The sequence below is a fragment of the Palaemon carinicauda genome, chromosome 4 (genome assembly GCF_036898095.1).
Source record: "Palaemon carinicauda isolate YSFRI2023 chromosome 4, ASM3689809v2, whole genome shotgun sequence".
NCBI classification, from domain to species: Eukaryota; Metazoa; Arthropoda; class Malacostraca; order Decapoda; family Palaemonidae; genus Palaemon; species Palaemon carinicauda.
In genome coordinates, this window is record NC_090728.1 from 31,787,986 (window position 1) to 31,807,760 (window position 19,775).

Here is a 19,775-nt window from a genome sequence, read left to right on the forward strand (position 1 = left end):
CACGCTGTAGAGCAGACGGGAAAGAATGAAACTGGCACGCTGTAGAGATGGAAACTGGCACGCTGTATTAGAAACGGAAAAGAAGAAAACTGGCACGCTGTAAAACAGACGGGAAAACAGAAAATTAGTATGCTGTAGAGCAAATGTTATTTATGAGTGTCAAGAGAGTGTATACTTTTTCTGCTTAGTGGTAGTATTAAATAAATAATACATAAATTTCCTCATTAGTTTTAATTGTTGTCCTTACATATACAGTTTCTGTCCTTACATATACAGTTTCTTTACTTGAATAGCATTTTTCTTCCACTACCTGACTGTTTCCAAGTTATGTGCACTACATCCTTTCTGTCCTTTAAAGTTTCTGTCCTTTAAAGTTTCTTGAAACATTAACTGTATCTGAAAGAAAAGGAAATCTAGATTAGTACGTTCCCAAAATATGATATAATTACCGAATTATTCAAATACAAATCTCACATCACCCCAGTGCCCCTTAAGCTCTAAAGAGCTTTTGCTAGCTATCTTTGATTAGAAAGAATTATCTTCTCCACCTTAGCAGCGAACAGGAAACTTTTCAGAGCTAAAACGGCGTCACTAAAAAGAATTAACTAGCTTTAAACATTATATAGCTAATTTAAATAGCTAATTTAAACAGTATATAGCTAATTTAAATAGCTAATTTAAACAGTATAAATATAAGTTTTTTTTTATGCTGCATCAATAAAAATAATTTTTTGTGAAGAAGGAATTAAAATGATTTACATTAAAAAGATATTGGAAAAATGACTAACCATTAAAAAGATATTGGAAAAATGACTGACCATTAAAAAGATACTGGAAAAATGACTGACCATTAAAAAGATATTGGAAAAATGACTAACCATTAAAAAGATATTGGAAAAATGACTAACCATTAAAAAGATATTGGAAAAATGACTAACCATTAAAGTTTGAACTGATTTAAAAACGTAAAATTTACCTTTCACAGTATAGCAGTGTCTTGACAAATGATTAGAAAGGCAAATCTAATTTCCACTTCTGCTATCTGAAACAATACAGTATACTTTATAATGTGAATTTTAGTCTTTGCTTGCCCTTGACGGCTAAAGGTAAAAAAAATTTAAGCTTCCAAGTTAAAACATCCAAAACTGAGCTAAACACGTCTACTGCGGGTGGAGGATCTATTTAGATCCTTAAAAATTTAACATTACACTTGCTCCCTTGTCTGTATGACCAATTCTCTATTTTCATAATTCTAGCTTAAATTTTCAAGAACATTTTCTTGAACTTTAACTGGTCTAGTTATGCTTTATATATCGGCAACTATTTTCCTATAGCAAAACTTGTGATTTTTGTTTAAGTCCTTAAATCAAACCTGTCTTCAATTATGTAACAAAGTTACGGAAATGAAACAATTTTTGCATATATTCCCACACGGATTATATTATTTGTTCCCCAATTTATATGCATGTGCTACATTTAGTTAATTAAAAGCTAAAAATTGTAATATTTTTGGCGAAATGAGTTTGCAGCTAACAAAGTCAAAGGCTTTATTTGCTTACTTGTCGTTTTTCATTTACAGCGGTTAAGTGGCAATAGCCTTCTTTGGTTGGTGGAAAAAATCAAACTTTTATCTGGAACAAAATACTGAAGTTTCCGTATAAGCTCCCCTGTCGCCTTGAAACCTGCCAAAGAAATTGAGCATATGTAAGGCAAAATCTCCTACAACAACTAAAACGAGGACTAATTTACATAGAAAAATTTTCATACATTCCGGGTTATTTCATAAAGCTATGTAGCACTTAGATATTAATATTTTCTTTACCAGCCTGTCGAAATAACGTAACTTTTCAAGTAGCCTTCTATTCAACTTCCTTTCACGCCTATACGCCATTACTTAAGTACCTAATAAGCATCATCATCTTTCTTGATTATGGAGCTGGAAATTTCTATTAAGCTGAAATTTTCACTCAAAGCAATTGTAAAAGGATTTTCAATGGTTCTATATATAAAATCTTTAAAAGGACAATTTAGTTTCATTTATATTGAGCCCAGTAATGGTTTTGCCAGAGTTAAAACTAGAAAATCAAATGCAACATTTCAATATACATCACCTTCACCAACTGAGAAACTTTACTTAAGCTATTAGCTAGAATCATTGACAGTTAACGAGTTTTATTAACCGATTCTATTACATAGCATTTGCATCTAGATTTCCTATTGAGCAATCACAAATTCAAACTTAACAAAAATTCAACATGAATCTAACTATATAAGGAAGAGAAATTCTAAAAATCACGTTAAGACCAAAATCAGCCCTGAAGGCATTAGATATATTTTGTCATGGACACTTCTGTATTATAAAACCAATACACTAAACAACATGAAAACGAATCTATATAGACAATTTTTTTTTTTTAACAAAAACAATATAAAGAACTACATAAACCAAGTGTCATTTGTAGAAACAAGTTTTTTTATTTGCCTTTTGTTATATCAAATTACAGGAAAATTACTTCAGATTACAATTCCCGCAAATCAAACAAACTACATTACTATGCTTTGTAATAATCGAAGATATATCTCAATATACTTCAAGTTAAAATTTTGCATTAGTAAACTTGATCAAGATGACCAAAGAAAACTCGTTAAAAAAATTATAAGAACTTAACAAAAAACTAATATAAACTATATGTTTGTAAAATATCATCTAAATCAATAATACAAAGATTAAACCTGCCAATAAGCAATATGTAAGGAAAAATATGCATACGAATCTGGAAAGCGTAGAAAGGGAAACTATTGTAAGTCTCTCTGGAAATTCAGTCTCCTAAAGGTCACCAAACTGCTGGAACAAAAAAAAATTAAAAATCGTCACAGTTATGTAGAACTTTAACCAAAATCTACCAACCTAACCAGCGGCCGAAAGAAACCTGAGTATGCTAAGTAAAGAACACCAGAAGACGTCTCAGAATGCAACAGAAAACTTGAGATAATTTAGTACGAAAAAGATAAGACCAGAAGACAACGCAATAGGCAGAAGGAATGACAGATAAAATACTAAACACCAATTGCTTGAAGAAAACTACGCAAATCATGGGAAAACTCAAGTGCCAAAAAGACGAGATCAAAACAGCACTGTATGGAAAAATAAAATTCGAAAATTAAAAAGGAAAAAAAAAAAAAACACCGATAGAGACAATAGGAAAAGAGCTACTAATTATCTAACATTAACCACCTGCAGTAACGTTTAATGAATAAGTTTTTTTGTAGTATTTTTTCCTTGTCATTTCGTTCTTGTCTCTAAATCGTTTGCTTTACTACTGGCGTCTCAACGTTCATGTTTTATTGCAATTCCTTTCTATTCAAGTTTCAAACGAGTTTCAAATACATCTGGAAGAAATCAGAGCATATAATGTACATATTAAATTTTGAGTACTCCCATCTTTACAAGAAGTATGCCTACTCTCTACTTTGGGTGTCAAAAAAAATAATGTTAAGTTGAAAAATGTATTTTATATTTCATTTTGGATTAAATAAAAGTTTCCAATAAAACAAATGGATTTTCTAACAGTATATTACAGATTCCTCTTACCTTTTAAAATAAGATATATTCTAATTGTCCTTCTGCCCATTGAAAAACTTTGTTTCAATAATTTCTTTTGCATGAAGCTGATCATCCGAATCTGAAAAAAATAAGTTTTATACATTCAAAATCTTACAAGGTATACACATTCATACCCTTACAAGTTAAACATGTTGACAATCTTACGCACATCATGCAGGGACTTCGTTTTATCTTTTGCGTTAAGGCAATACAAAAGCCTCAGATGTCCTTATTCATGTCTGAGGTTTGGCCAGTCTTGATCACCACGCTGGTCAGTAGGGATTGATCATGATGGGAACTTAAGTCTGATCGTTCACAGCAAACCAACTTACAGCAAATTTTTCACCAAGCGACTTTCTTTCTACCTTCAAGTTGAATATTTCTTCTTTTCTATGGTAGACAGCTGAGTTATAGATTTCAGGTGCATTTATATATGTCCTCAAAATATCTGCCCACCAAAACCAACTTAATCCGAGAATTAGTCACTGGTAACTAACGCCAAACCCTTTCCGTATTTTCAAATATTTCCTTTTATTTGGGCCGGTACCTAATGAACATTTGATATTAATTCATTACCCTTCCGTCTCTAATATATTAGATGTACCACTGATATTAAAGTTTCGGCCAAGTATAAGAAATTATACAACTATTTCTAAAGTTCTTTTTTCACCAGGAATTACTTCTCCCACTTTTAAATCAGGCCAAATTCTATTGCCAAATTTAAACGATAACTCAAGTATCTTTATTTATTTCATGTGAAAAGTAATTTTAACACTTTCAAAATATTTATTTGCATAATAGCCATGAACCTAAACAAAAGTAAATTTTTATCTACATACCAGTACTGAAGGTTTTGATCAATTTACTCCACTTCAGCTGAATGAAATCTTCCTTCTGAAAATGTGTCTGGTTCGTACGCATCGAGGTCATCGTTCAAGCTTCAGCACTTCAGTCAGTATGGTCATTAAAAATCTGGAAAAAGAAAATTCATTAGTGTGGGTAATTCTGCCACGAAAAGATTCCATTTGAAGACTTCATTACCAGCGAAAATGGGCTAATAGTATTCATGTTTACGAACAAATTATTTTTTAAAAGTAACAGCATTGAAATACCAAATTTATATTACAACTTGTGCCGAATATATCCCAATACATGTTTATAAAGAATCTCAATTTACTTACCCACTTAAACTACAGGACAAACACTGGGTAAGAAAAATTAAGCTACATGTGTATGAACCAAGAAGCTGCCGAAATTCTCAAAGTATTTAAATGCTCCAAGGATAACACAAACGCTAATGACACTGCATTAATTCCAATTCAATATTACTGCTATCTAAGCTACTGCCCCGTTTAAAAAACCAGGATGCTATGGACCCAAGGGTTCCAACAGGGAAAATAGCCCGGTGAGGAAAGGAAATAAGGAATCAATAGTGTCCCCAAGTGTAGCCTCAAGCAAGAATTAACCAGTGTTAGACCATGGTACAGAGCCTATGGCACTACCAAGGACCAGAGATCAATAGTTTGATTTTCATTTTGGAGTGTCCTTCTCTTAAAAGAGCTGCTTACCATAGCTAAGGACTCTTTCTACCCATAAAAGAAAAGTAGTCATTGAACAATGACAGTGCAGTAGTTAGGGCACCAATCACTATTTGCATAAAATTTCAAAATTGATTAACAGCATCATCCTCATTAATTCTTGTTGAAAACTTTTCAAAACTATTTACTACTACCAGTAACTAGTATCAGCGTCTTACAAAATATCACGTAAAGCCATCAAAATGAAATGCAAGTCAAATGCAATCAAAATTCACCAGGAAAGCAAATAACAAAGAAATCGTGAGAAATTTAAATAAATATCGTCACGGATTAAGACCAAACTACCCTAAAAGCAAAATAAATATTTTGTAAAAAAAATTAATACGAACCTAAAACACTGTTACTGAACCAGAGAATATACTTAATTGTATGACCCAAAATAGAAGAAATGTAGGTTATCAATACTGACATATTATGGAAGTGCTAAATTAAAAAAAACTAAAAACTCAAAGGTGAACCATATATTTTTCTTACTCGCTATCTTATTGTATGCATTTCTGACCATTACAATTGGGGAAAACTACTTATTTTGGTAGCCCCATTACAAATGGTCTTTTTCCCGTTCGAAATTTCCCCGGGGAAAATAAAGCCCACGATATATAAAACCCTGGGGGAATTTTGTCCCAGGATAATATTCCCCCCACTGGACCAAGATTCCCAAATCCCACTGCTGTTATAAGTGACTTATGATACAACTAATGTAGAACACCTTTTTAAAATCTCAATGTTGATGTTAGCCCGTAAACTTTAGTGTCCTAGAGTGACCTAAGTGCGATTCTGAGTGTTTATTGAAGACCAACATTTATTGTAATTACTGTGAAGATTGCTAAGACAAAAAAATTACGTACTGTAGGTATCAATCATAAAGGGTGTAATTATTTGATTTACTTTTAGAGTTAGTGACCTGGGTAGGGAGGTGGCTAGGTTTGAGACCTGGGTTTGTTTACCTGAGAAGGAGGGGTTCACCAGCCCACCCGCCCCCGCCTGCGGGCTAGATCTGGGATCTGGGACTGGGAAGGAGGGGCGGGGGATCGCCCAAACCGAGCTAATTACAGCAGTAATAATGATTAGAAAAGCAAAATAAACTAAGATAACCAGTCGAAAAAATTAAAGTTCTTTTATCTACGATTCACTTTAATCTAAATATTTTTTTTTTTCCTCTGGCGTGACACTCAAGCTCTGAAAACTACCATTACATCACTGCTTTGTTCTAGCAAGTGGTACACAATATGCTGCGCATTCAAGCCACGGGGGCCATATTTCAGGGAGATTTTATAACATGAGCAACAATAGCTCTATACTGAACGGAGTGAATTTTCAACATAACCAATTACCGAAATAGATGAAATTGCACAAAATTTTGAGAGAGAGAGAGTACTCTCCTCTTGGAGATGTCTCCATGTGATTGTTGTAATGATGGTACTAAGTGGGAGGATGGTAAAAAAATGACTGCTGTAGAACATCCAGGAACTTGCGCATAAATATTCGCATAAATATTAAGAAGTTCGTAAGAAGTTAATCAAAGGTAGTTATTACGTCATACAAAGAACAGAACTGCGGGCAAAATAGAATACAAACATGCGCAGTAACTAACTCCCAATCAATCTCCCAAAAGTTAACAATGAAACTGTGAAAATTTACTTAAAATTTTAACTGACCGATACGTTAGTTATTTTGCTTTAGGCCGCACTACACAAATTGACAAACTATTCAAGCACTCGTAATTTATTATAGCGAATTCCAGTTGCACTAGTAATTGAAGTAATTAAAATAAGTATTCCCCTCTCAGAAGCAAGCTATATCCCCATTTTCTATATAAAATAAATATTCCTTCCTTTTATGAAATAGTTTTTATGACTATTTTCTTTCCCACCCTACAAGTTTGGGGGCCCCTGGTGGGAATCAGATTTTGGGTGGGGAAAATACCAAAAACTAATGCTTTATAGAAACAATCGTCAGAAATACAAGATAAAATTAGAAAAATATATTCATGAAAGTGGCATGAAATTATAAGTACCAAATTATCTATGATTCACTTCACATCCTAATGCTTATTGCTCTACCGCGGCTCGCCTACACGCCTAGCAGCGCATGTAAGCCCCGTGGGTCATTATTTGGGAGACTTTTTAAAGCTAATATTTTTCAGCTCTACCGTAGGCTCGCTGTGCTTGCAAAATTAGCATTAAATCACTGCTATGTTCTGGCAAGCGGTACATATGTTCTGTGCATGCAAGCCCTGAGAGTTGATTTTGGGACATTTTTACTTTCACACGAACAATAGCGGAGAGCGTTTTCAACAATTACCGAAATAGATAAAATTACACTAAATTTCGAAATAGATCGTACATCATTATTGGGGAAGTCTGTGTGATTATAGCCGACGTCTTTTCGTCACTACAGAGCAATCAACTAAAGGCGTTCCTGTTGTAGTCTATTCTACAAATAGCTACAAAACACTTTAAACTCTAGCTTAAGAATTACAAAACACTTTAGACTAGCTTAAGAATTACAAAACACTTTAAACCCTAGCTTAAGAATTAAATTATGTCGCAGCATATTCAACCACTAGTCCAATACCAACATTAGACAAATAATAAAATTAGCCGTAACCAACATTGCACTACACAATCCTCAGGAATTGGGTTGGTCAAATTAACACTAGAAGGGGCAGCCACTGCCTCTGCCATAGCTATAGTAAAACCAAATGACTTTCCTTTATTATTTAATATATTCAATCAAAAATTTATATCATTTGTCGTTCAGGTAACTTTACTACGTTGAAATCCTTGTAAAACTTAGTTTTCGACTTTAGTCGTTAGTAATTGGTTATGAAACCACTACGTCACAAGAGCAATCAGATTTCAGACCTCCGCCAATGAATATTGCTAACATTCAACTAAAAGCCTACGGATATTGCTACCATTTGTCACATGATGCTTATAGATGATAATGTACAATGTTGATCCAGAACAGTGATGCTGATCGGTGTCACCTCCAAAATTTCATGGTTTCTTCTGTTGCATAATATCTACCCATTGTTAAAGTTTTTAAAATCAGTCAAGATGTTTTGACAATCTTTAAAATTGTGAAAAAGGCAAATCCGGGTCTAGAATTAGATTCCGGATCCGAATCGTCTCAAAATTTTAATAGGGTCGTCTGTGACCTAGGTTCTATATGTGGTGAAAATTTAGTAAAAATCTGTTCTGTAGTTCTGACGTAATTCTACCCAGAGAAATAGAAATAAATAATCTTGTCCACAGAGAAACAAAAGATCATGAGGTCACAGCTCTGGCAAGAATCTAACGAACTGCTTGCGTTTGCACAAGAGCGAGAAAACAGACCTCATTAAAAGGAAACAATACTGTACAGGAAAACAACTTTGTAAAATTGGAGGTAAAAACTTATGCTCATTTAATCCCAATCTCATAAAATTACTATTTATAAAATTTTTCACATGCTCTTTCCATGTAGGTGCTTACTTTATCAATATAGAGTGAGCCATGCTTTCAAAGTTTCACCATATTTACATGGCCAAAACAAAAATGCATTAAAGTTATTCCTATAAATTAAAACCCTTTTAACTAAAAACAAGCCAAAGTACCAATATGCTTACAAAAACCTTCACAAGTGTGAAACCAATTTCTAAACCTTCACAAGCGTGTAACCAAAGTCTATACCTTCACCAGCGTGTAACCACAGTCTCTATACCTTCACCAGCGTGTAACCACAGTCTCTATACCTTCACCAGCGTGTAACCACAGTCTCTATACCTTCACCAGCGTGTAACCACAGTCTCTATACCTTCACCAGCGTGTAACCACAGTCTCTATACCTTCACCAGCGTGTAACCGAAGTCTCCAAACCTTCACCAGCGTGTAACTTATGTCTCCAAACCTTCACCAGCGTGTAACCAGTGTCTTCAAACCTTCACAAGCATGTAACTAAGGTCTCCAAGGCACCAGCCACCCGTTGAGATACTACCGCTAGAGAGTTATGGAGTCTTGACTTGCCAGGCAGTACTACATTGGATCCTTCTTCTGGTTACGGTTCATTTTCCCTTAGCCTACACTCACACTGAATAGTCTGGCCTATTTTTTTTACATATTCTCCTCTGTCCTCATTCACCTGACAACACAAATTACCAAATAATTCTTCTTCGCTCAAGGGGTTACTGCACTGTATTTGTTCAGTGGCCACTTTCCTCTTTGTAAGGGTAGAAGAGACTCTTTAGCTATGGTAAGCAGCTCTTCTAGGAGAAGGACACTCCAAAATCAAACCAATGTTCTCTAGTCTTGGGTAGTGCCATAACCTCTGTACCATGGTCTTCCACTGCCTTGGTTTAGAGTTCTCTTGCTTGAGGGTACACTCGAGCACACTCCTCTATATTATTTCTCATCCTATTGTTTTGTTAAAGTTTTTATAGTTTATATAGGAGATATTTATTTTAATGTTGTTACCCTTCCTGAAATATTTTATTTTCCTTTTTTCCTTTCCTCACTGAGCTATTTTCCCTGTTGGAGCCCCTGGGCTTATAGCATCTTGCTTTTCCAACTAGGGTTGTAGCTTAGCAAGTAATAATAATAATAATAATAATAATAACTAATGTCTCCAAACCTTCACAAGCGTGTAACTTGTCTCCAAACCTTCACAAGCGTGTAACTTGTCTCCAAACCTTCACAAGCGTGTAACTTGTCTCCAAACCTTCACAAGCGTGTAACTTGTCTCCAAACCTTCACAAGCGTGTAACTTGTCTCCAAACCTTCACAAGCGTGTAACTTGTCTCCAAACCTTCACAAGCGTGTAACTTGTCTCCAAACCTTCACAAGCATGTAACCAAATTCCCCAAACCTTCACAAGCATGTAAATAAATAACCCCAATCCTTCACAAGCATGTAACTAAATAACCCCAATCCTTCACAAGCGTGTAACCAGTCACTAAACCTTCACAAGCGTGTAACCAACCTTTACAAGCATGTAACCAAAGTAAACTATCAGTCATGTAACTAGTCACCAAACCTTGACGAGTGTGTAACCATGTGTGTAACCAAAGTACCCAAACCTTCAAAAGCATATAATCTAAGTCTCCAAATCTTCGTAAGCGTGTAACCCAAGTCTCCAAGCCTTCGCAGGCGTGGGACAAGCGTGTAACCAACCTTTACAAGCATGTAACCAAAGTAAACTATCAGTCATGTAACTAGTCACCAAACCTTGACAAGTGTGTAACCATGTGTGTAACCAAAGTACCCAAACCTTCAAAAGCATATAATCCAAGTCTAAAAATCTTCGTAAGCGTGTAACCCAAGCCTCCAAGCCTTCGCAGGCGTGGGACCGAAGCCTCCAAGCCTTCGCAGGCGTGGGACCGAAGCCTCCAAGCCTTCGCAGGCGTGGAACCAAAGCCTCCAAGCCTTCGCAGGCGTGGAACCAAAGCCTCCAAGCCTTCGCAGGCGTGGAACCAAAGTCTCCAAGCCTTCGCAGGTGCGGAACCAAAGTCTCCAAGCCTTGGCAGGCGTGGAACCAAAGTCTCCAAGCCTTCGCAGGCGTGGAACCAGTCTCTCCAAGCCTTCGCAGGCGTGGAACCAGTCTCTCCAAGCCTTCGCAGGCGTGGAACCAGTCTCTCCAAGCCTTCACAGTCGTGGAACCAAAGTCTCCAAACCTTCACAGGCGTGGAACCAAAGTCTCCAACCCTTCACAGGCGTGGAACCAAAGTCTCCAAACCTTCACAGGCGTGGAACCAAAGTCTCCAAACCTTCACAAGCATGGAACCAAAGTCTCCAAACCTTCACAAGCATGGAACCAAAGTCAACAAACCCTCACAAGCATGGAACCAAAGTCTCCATACCTTCACAAGCGTGGTTCCAAAGTCTCCAAACCTTCACAAGCGTGGAATCAAAGCCTCAAACCTTCACAAGCATGGAACCAAAATATCCAAACCTTCGCAAGCATGGAACCAAAGCCTCAAACCTTCACAAGCATGGAACCAAAGCCTCAAACCTTCACAAGCATGGAACCAAAATATCCAAACCTTCACAAGCATGGAACCAAAATATCCAAACCTTTGCAAGTATGTTAATCTAAGTCTTTAAAACTTCGCAAGCGTATTATCTAAGTCTCCAAACCTTGACAAGCATGTAATCCAAGTCTCAAACCATTGCAAGCGTATAATTTAAGTCTCAACCCTTCACAAGCGTGTAACCAGAGTCCCTAAACCTTCACAAGTGTGTAATCAAAGTCACTAAACTTCACAAGTGAGTAATCCAAGTAGCTAAACCTTGCACTAGTGTGTAATCAGTCACCAAACCTTGCACTAGTGTGTAACCAGTCACTAAACCCTCACTATTGTATAACCAGTTACTAAACCTATACTACTGTGTAACTAGTCGCCAAACCTTCATAAGGTGTGTAATCAGTCACTAGACCTTAACACATACCTTCACAAGAGTGTAACCAGTCACTAAACCTTCACAAGTGTGTAACCAGTCACTAGACCTTGAACGATCGCAAGCAAGCATGTAATCGTGTAACCAGAGTCATTAACCCTTCACAAGCGTGTAACCAGAGTCGCTAAACCTTCACTAGTGTGTAATCAAAGTCACTAAACTTCACAAGTGAATAATCTAAGTCACTAAACCTTGCACTTGTGTGTAACCAGTCACCAAACCTTGCACTAGTGTGTAACCAGTCACCAAACCTTGCACTAGTGTGTAACCAGTCACCAATCCTTGCACTAGTGTGTAACCAGTCACCAAACCTTGCACTAGTGTGTAACCAGTCACCAATCCTTGCACTAGTGTGTAACCAGTTACTAAACCTAAACTGATGTGTAACTAGTCGCCAAACCTTCATAAAGTGTGTAACCAGTCACTAGACCTTCACAAAGACCTTCACAAGTGTGTAACCAGTCACTAAACCTTCACAAAGACCTTCACAAGTGTGTAACCAGTCACTAGTCCTTCACAAGTGTGTAACCAGTCACTAGACCTAGAACCATCGCAAGCATGTAATCAGTCTCCAAACTATCGTAAGCATGTAATCTGTCTCCAATCTATCGCAAGTGTGTAACCAGTCACACTAACCCTTCACAAGCAAGTCACTAAACCTTCACAAGTATGTAACTAAAGTCACTAAACCTTCACATGTATGTAGCCAGAGTTACTAAACCTTCACAAGCATGTAACCAGTCACTAAAACTTCACAAGTGTAATCCAAGTCACTAAAACTTCACTAGTGTGTAATCTACGTAACTAAACCGTGCACTAGTGTGTAACCAGTCACTAAACCTTGCACTAGTGTGTAACCAGTTGCAACTAATGTGTAACTAATCGCCAAACCTTCATAAAATGTGTAACCAGAAACTAGACCTTCACAGAGATCTTCACAAGTGTGTAACCAGTCACTAGACCTAGAACCATCGCAAGCATGTAATCTGTCTCCAAACTATCGTAATCATGTAATCTGTCTCCAATCTATCGCAAGTGTGTAACCAGTCACACTAACCCTTCACAAGCAAGTCACTAAACCTTCACATGTATGTAGCCAGAGTTACTAAACCTTCACAAGCAAGTAACCAGTCACTAAACCTTCACTAGTGTAATCCAAGTCGGTAAATGTGTAGGAGAGCTCCGCGCTCGATTTAAAAGTTTCTAAAAGTAGAAAACGAAAGAAAACAGTAAATTAGAGCTACAGTTACCTTGAAACTGTGAGATAATCCTCCTACAACCACCTAACTCTTACACAGAAAATGTAAGCATAAACCTACTAATACAATTATGGGGGACCCCAGTGGGAAGCGGGGTTTTTGGGTGGGGGGAGGAGGAGAAAAGTGATTTTTCGGGGCACTACCGAACCTAATACAACTACCTACCCTACCCTGGGGGCCATGTACCCCTACCTAGGCCTACCGGGGGGGGGGGCTCCGCCCCCCCTGCGACCCCCCTTAAGGCCACAGTAATTTTCAGGGCACCACCGAACCTAAGACACCCACCTAACCTAGCCTATGGGGCCCTGTACCCCTACCTAGGCCTACGGGGGGGGGGCCTCCGCCCCCCCCCCTGCGACCCCCCCTTAAGGCCACATTGAGTTTCAGTTCAAACGAAACAAATTCAAATGAAAACGCCTTTTGCAAAAAAAGGAACACAAACTTCAAATAGGTCTCAATATCTAACTTACCTTTGAAACAAGACACGAAAAAATTGCACCTCCTCTTCCTTTTCCCACGAGTAACCACACTACGATCACACCGGAATACTAATTTGTTGTAATCTATACGGCACACATTTTCACAATTAGGGCACTTTTTCTCTGCCAAAATCAAACCATGACGTTGAGCAAATGCAATTAGCAAATCAACTTTCCCTGAATAATGTACACAAAAATCCCCATAAGAAATAAAGCAATTGTCACAAATGACACAGTCGGAACGGGATGAAGGTCCTGCTAATTACTCAATACTTCACGGCAAAATGAGCTTTTCAGTTTGAAGGGAGATCCGAGACGTGCAAAAATATTCCTCCGCGGAACTTCATGTAAACTGTGGTAACTGGTGGAAAAATAGCAGGGATAAGTGAAGTAATAAGTGTCAGCATTGGCTAGATTTGTAAAAACCACCATGATTGGTTTTCAAACAGTGTGAAGTCAAGAAAACACCTGTTATTGGTTAGAATAGCATTGAGAACTAGTTTGCCATACGCAGTAAGGCGGTGAAACAGCTCATTTTAGCCAAGACATCACACAGTAAACAAAAACAAACACTTAGAAAAAATCCAGGTGAAACATAACTATACACACGAATATCTTCGTTAAATAGAAGCTGCTCATATATTGACTATTATATAAGCGTTCTATATGATATAATAGTGAATTGTAGGTGTTTAAATTCTTCAAGATCTTCCGCGGAGCTCTCCTACACATTTACCTCCAAGTCACTAAAACTTCACTAGTGTGTAATCTACGTCACTAAACCGTGCACTAGTGTGTAATCAGTCACTAAGCCTTGCACTAGTGTGTAACCAGTCGCAACAAATGTGTAACTAGTCGGCAAACCTTCATAAAGTGTGTAACCAGAAACTAGACCTTCACACAGACCTTCACAAATGTGTAACCAGTCACTAGACCTTCACAAGTGTAATCCAAGTCACTAAACCTTGCACTAGTGTGTGACCAGTCACAACCTTGCACTAGTGTGTAACCAGTTGCAACTAATGTGTAACTAGTCGCCAAACCTTCATAAAGTGTGTAACCAGAAACTAGACCTTCACAGAGATCTTCACAAGTGTTTAACCAGTCACTAGACATAAAACCATCGCAAGCATGTAATCTGTCTCCAAACTATCGTAAGCATGTAATCTGTCTCCAATCTATCGCAAGTGTGTAACCAGTCACACTAACCCTTCACAAGCAAGTCACTAAACCTTCACATGTATGTAGCCAGAGTTACTAAACCTTCACAAGCAAGTAACCAGTCACTAAACCTTCACTAGTGTAATCCAAGTCACTAAAACTTCACTAGTGTGTAATCTACGTCAGTAAACCGTGCACTAGTGTGTAATCAGTCACTAAGCCTTGCACTAGTGTGTAACCAATCGCAACAAATGTGTAACTAGTCGCCAAACCTTCATAAAGTGTGTAACCAGAAACTAGACCTTCACACAGACCTTCACAAATGTGTAACCAGTCACTAAACCTTCACAAGTATGTAATCCAAGTCACTAAACCTTGCACTAGTGTGTGACCAGTCACTGAACCTTGCACTAGTGTAACCAGTTGCAACTAATGTGTAACTAGTCGCCAAACCTTCATAAAGTGTGTAACCAGAAACTAAGACCTTCACAGAGATCTTCACAAGTGTGTAACCAGTCACTAGACCTAGAACCATAGCAAGCATGTAATCTGTCTCCAAACTATCGTAAGCATGTAATCTGTCTCCAAACTATCGCAAGTGTGTAACCAGTCACACTAACCCTTCACAAGCAAGTCACTAAACCTTCACATGTATGTAGCCAGAGTTACTATACCTTCACAAGCAAGTAACCAGTCACTAAACCTTCACTAGTGTAATCCAAGTCACTAAAACTTCACTAGTGTGTAATTTACGTCACTAAACCGTGCACTAGTGTGTAATCAGTCACTAAGCCTTGCACTAGTGTGTAACCAGTCGCAACAAATGTGTAACTAGTCGCCAAACCTTCATAAAGTGTGTAACCAGAAACTAGACCTTCACAAATGTGTAACCAGTCACTAGACCTTCACAAGTGTGTAATCCAAGTCACTAAACCGTGCACTAGTGTGTAATCAGTCACTAAGCCTTGCACTAGTGTGTAACCAGTCGCAACAAATGTGTAACTAGTCGCCAAACCTTCATAAAGTGTGTAACCAGAAACTAGACCTTCACACAGACCTTCACAAATGTGTAACCAGTCACTAGACCTTCACAAGTGTGTAATCCAAGTCACTAAACCTTGCACTAGTGTGTAATCTAGGTCACTAAACCTTGCACTAGTGTATAACTAGTCGCCAAACCTTCGTAAAGTGTGTAACCAGTCACTAGACCTCCAGAGACCTTCACAAGTGTGTAACCAGTCACTAGACCTTCACATGCGTGTAACCAGTCACTAGACCTTGAACCATCGCAAGCATGTAATCTATCTCCAACTATAGCAAGTGTGTAACCAGTCACTAGACCTTCACAAAAACCTTCACAAGTGTGTAACCAGTCACTAGACCTAGAACCATCGCAAGCATGTAATCAGTCTCCAAACTATCGTAAGCATGTAATCTCTCTCCAATCTATCGCAAGTGTGTAACCAGTCGCATTAACCCTTCACAAGCAAGTCACTAAACCTTCACAAGCATGTAACTAAAGTCACTAAACTTTCACATGTATGTAGCCAGAGTTACTAAACCTTCACAAGCATGTAACTAGTCACTAAACCTTCACAAGTGTAATCCAAGTCCCTAAAACTTCACTAGTGTGTAATCTACGTCACTAAACCGTGCACTAGTGTGTAATCAGTCACTAAGCCTTGCACTAGTGTGTAACCAGTCGCAACAAATGTGTAACTAGTTGCCAAACCTTCATAAAGTGTGTAACCAGAAACTAGACCTTCACACAGACCTTCACAAATGTGTAACCAATCACTAGACCTTCACAAGTGTGTAATCCAAGTCACTAAACCTTGCACTAGTGTGTGACCAGTCACTGAACCTTGCACTAGTGTGTAACCAGTTGCAACTAATGTGTAACTAGTCACCAAACCTTCATAAAGTGTGTAACCAGAAACTAGACCTTCACAGAGATCTTCACAAGTGTGTAACCAGTCACTAGACCTAGAACCATAGCAAGCATGTAATCTGTCTCCAAACTATCGTAAGCATGTAATCTGTCTCCAATCTATCGCAAGTGTATAACCAGTCACACTAACCCTTCACAAGTCACTAAACCTTCACATGTATGTAGCCAGAGTTACTATACCTTCACAAGCAAGTAACCAGTCACTAAACCTTCACTAGTGTAATCCAAGACACTAAAACTTCACTAGTGTGTAATTTACGTCACTAAACCGTGCACTAGTGTGTAACTAGTCACTAAGCCTTGCACTAGTGTGTAACCAGTCGCAACAAATGTGTAACTAGTCGCCAAACCTTCATTAAGTGTGTAACCTGAAACTAGACCTTCACACAGACCTTCACAAGTGTAACCAGTCACTAGACCTTGAACCATAGCAAGCATGTAATCTGTCTCCAACACTAACCCTTCACAAACATGTAAATAAAGTCACTTACCCTTCACAATTATGTAGCCAGAGTTACTAAACCTTCACAAGCATATAACCAGAGTCACTAAACCTTGCACTAGTGTGTGACCAGTCACTAAACCTTGCACTAGTGTGTGACCAGTCACTGAACCTTGCACTAGTGTGTGACCAGTCACTGAACCTTGCACTAGTGTGTGACCAGTCACTGAACCTTGCACTAGTGTGTGACCAGTCACTGAACCTTGCACTAGTGTGACCAGCCACTAAACCTTGCACTAGTGTATAACTAGTCGCCAAACCTTGCACTAGTGTATAACTAATCGCCAAACCTTGCACTAGTGTATAACTAGTCGCCAAACCTTCGTAAAATGTGTAACCAGTCACTAGACCTTCACATGCGTGTAACCAGTCACTAGACCTTGAACCATCGCAAGCATGTAATCTATCTCCAACTATAACAAGTGTGTAACCAGTCACACTAACCCTTCACAAGCATGTAAGTAAAGTCGCTAAACCTTCAAAAGTGTGTAACCAGTCGCTAAATCTCAAGTGTATAACCAGTCACTAAACCTTGCACAAGTTTGTAACCAGTCAACTAAACCTTGCACTAGTGTAACCCGTTATTAAACCTTGCACTAGTGTGTAGCCAGTCACTAAAACTTCACAAGTGTAACTAGTCACTAAAACTTCACTAAGTGTGCAACCAGTCACTAAAACGTCACGTGTGCATAACCGAAGACACTAAACCTTCAGAAGTGTGTAATGTAAGTCACTAATACTCCACAAGTGAATAACTAGTCACTAATCCTTCACTAGTGAATAAATAACCAGTCACTAATCCTTCACAAGAGATTAACCAGTCACTAATCCTTCACAAGTGATTAACCAGTCACTAATCCTTCATAAGTAAATAACCAGTCACTAATCCTTCATAAGTAAATAACCAGTCACTAGACCTTCACGTGTGTGTAACCAGTCAGTCACTAGACCTTCACATATGTGTAACCAGTCAGTCACTAGACCTTCACATATGTGTAACCAGTCAGTCACTAGACCTTCACGTACGTGTGTGTGTGTGTGTGTGTGTGTAAACAGTCACTAGACCTTCGCAAGTGTGAAAGCATAGTTACTATACATTCACATGTGTAACCAAAGTCACAAGTTCACTTGTCATGTTATATATTGTATCCTAAAGTTATATCTCGTTACTTTCCTCTAAGAAATAGATTTAACTTCAAATTAGCCAAGTTTGAAGGCTAAGAGTGTGTATGTGTGTGTGTGTATGTGTGTGTGTGTGTGTGTGTGTGTATGTGTGTGTGTGTGTGTGTGTGTGTGTGTGTGTGTGTGTGTGTGTGTGTGAGCGCGCACGCTGTTTAAAACATGGGGATATTTAATTTAGAGCAAGTTAGTCAAAACTGACTAGTATCAATTAACTTCTCTATTTAAGAAGCTTTTTGGTAAAATTATGGAACTACATTTCCCATAGAAAAAAAAAAAAAACTTACTTCAATGAATATGCTTTAAAAAATTGGGCCTTTATTTCCATCGCAAATAAACCAGTTTTCCTCCTCCCCTTCCTGACGGACACGGGTGTGAATGTGGGATTTAACACTTTCGAGATTCGTAAAAGGCCACAGAAGGTAACAAACCCACTTGATGCAATTAAGTTTCCAGGTCACAGACCTAACTGGGGGCTTTGGGGTCAAGCCCCCGGACCGCCCTTCCCAGGTCACAAACCTGCTCAGGTCACAGATCTAGCGGGGACGGGCTTGAGATTAAAAATCACTAAAGACAGTTGCATAAGAAAACAGACCCCAATCTTTACATTGATATTTTATCAAATAAAAATATGCTATAATTCACAATAGTAAAAAATAACCACACTTCGAAAACATTTGCACAAGTTTCAAACACCAAATTACTGTAATAAGTTATAATCAAATTTAGAAAAATCAAATAAATTTCAATTCCAAAAATCCATGGCAACGACCAATTAGATTTGTATGAAAATGATTTCCCAGTTTTGCAATACAACGAATGTTACAAAACAGTTTCACGGAATATACTAAAAGCTAATAAATAGAATAAATTGTATGGTATGAAAATGATAAGTCTTATTGCTTTGTACGTTTAAGCGATCCTACTCAACCAATAATCTCCAAGGCAATGCCCAGTTAAGCATTCAAAGAGTACTTTAAAATTACTTGCTTAGAAAATTTATTTGTCCATTATAAAAACACATGAAACCTCTTCACAAATATGGAGAACTTGACGAAATTATGAGGCACTTTCTGAAAAGTATGGAATTTGGATAGTTTGACACCGAGATGTCAGCATAAAGACCATATACGCAACACCGCCGGTAAGGAAAGTAATGCTAATTGGAACATGGAAACGAAATAATGAATACAAAGCCCATAATAAACCTTTAAAAAGGATACTTACATAAATTATCCACGATTCATGTTCACGTCTTCAGACCCGAGATTCAAATAACTACGAACTGTCTGAAGGTTCAGAATGTAGATTTTAGAAAATCAAGGAAGCAGAAATCCTTGTTTTGTCGTCCTTGGGAGACAAGTGGCTCCATCTGTATATGGTCTTCATGACCATTATTACTTATGTAAATCCTAACTTTTTTATACATAGAATTGTCCAACCGAAGCTATTTAATTAATACTGAAGAACACAGTTTTATTAAAATCATAGCCAAATTTCATCACCAATTAAATTATTAGTAATGTTTCTGCTCCTTGCCTAGGACAAAATATTATCAAATCTCAATTTTTCATTTTTAAATTTTAATATTTTAATTCTTTTGTG

General features: G+C 37.7%; 1 long non-coding RNA gene across 1 annotated transcript; it reads right to left on the reverse strand.

Annotated features, from left to right (window-relative positions):
* Nucleotides 1-1,562: 1,562 nt before the first annotated feature.
* LOC137639020 (uncharacterized) lies at nt 1,563-19,441 on the reverse strand. Its single transcript, XR_011044212.1, has 4 exons — nt 19,398-19,441; nt 4,444-4,576; nt 3,593-3,683; nt 1,563-1,682 (listed from the first exon to the last, which is right to left on the reverse strand). It is a non-coding gene; the product is annotated as an uncharacterized lncRNA (long non-coding RNA).
* Nucleotides 19,442-19,775: the final 334 nt, after the last annotated feature.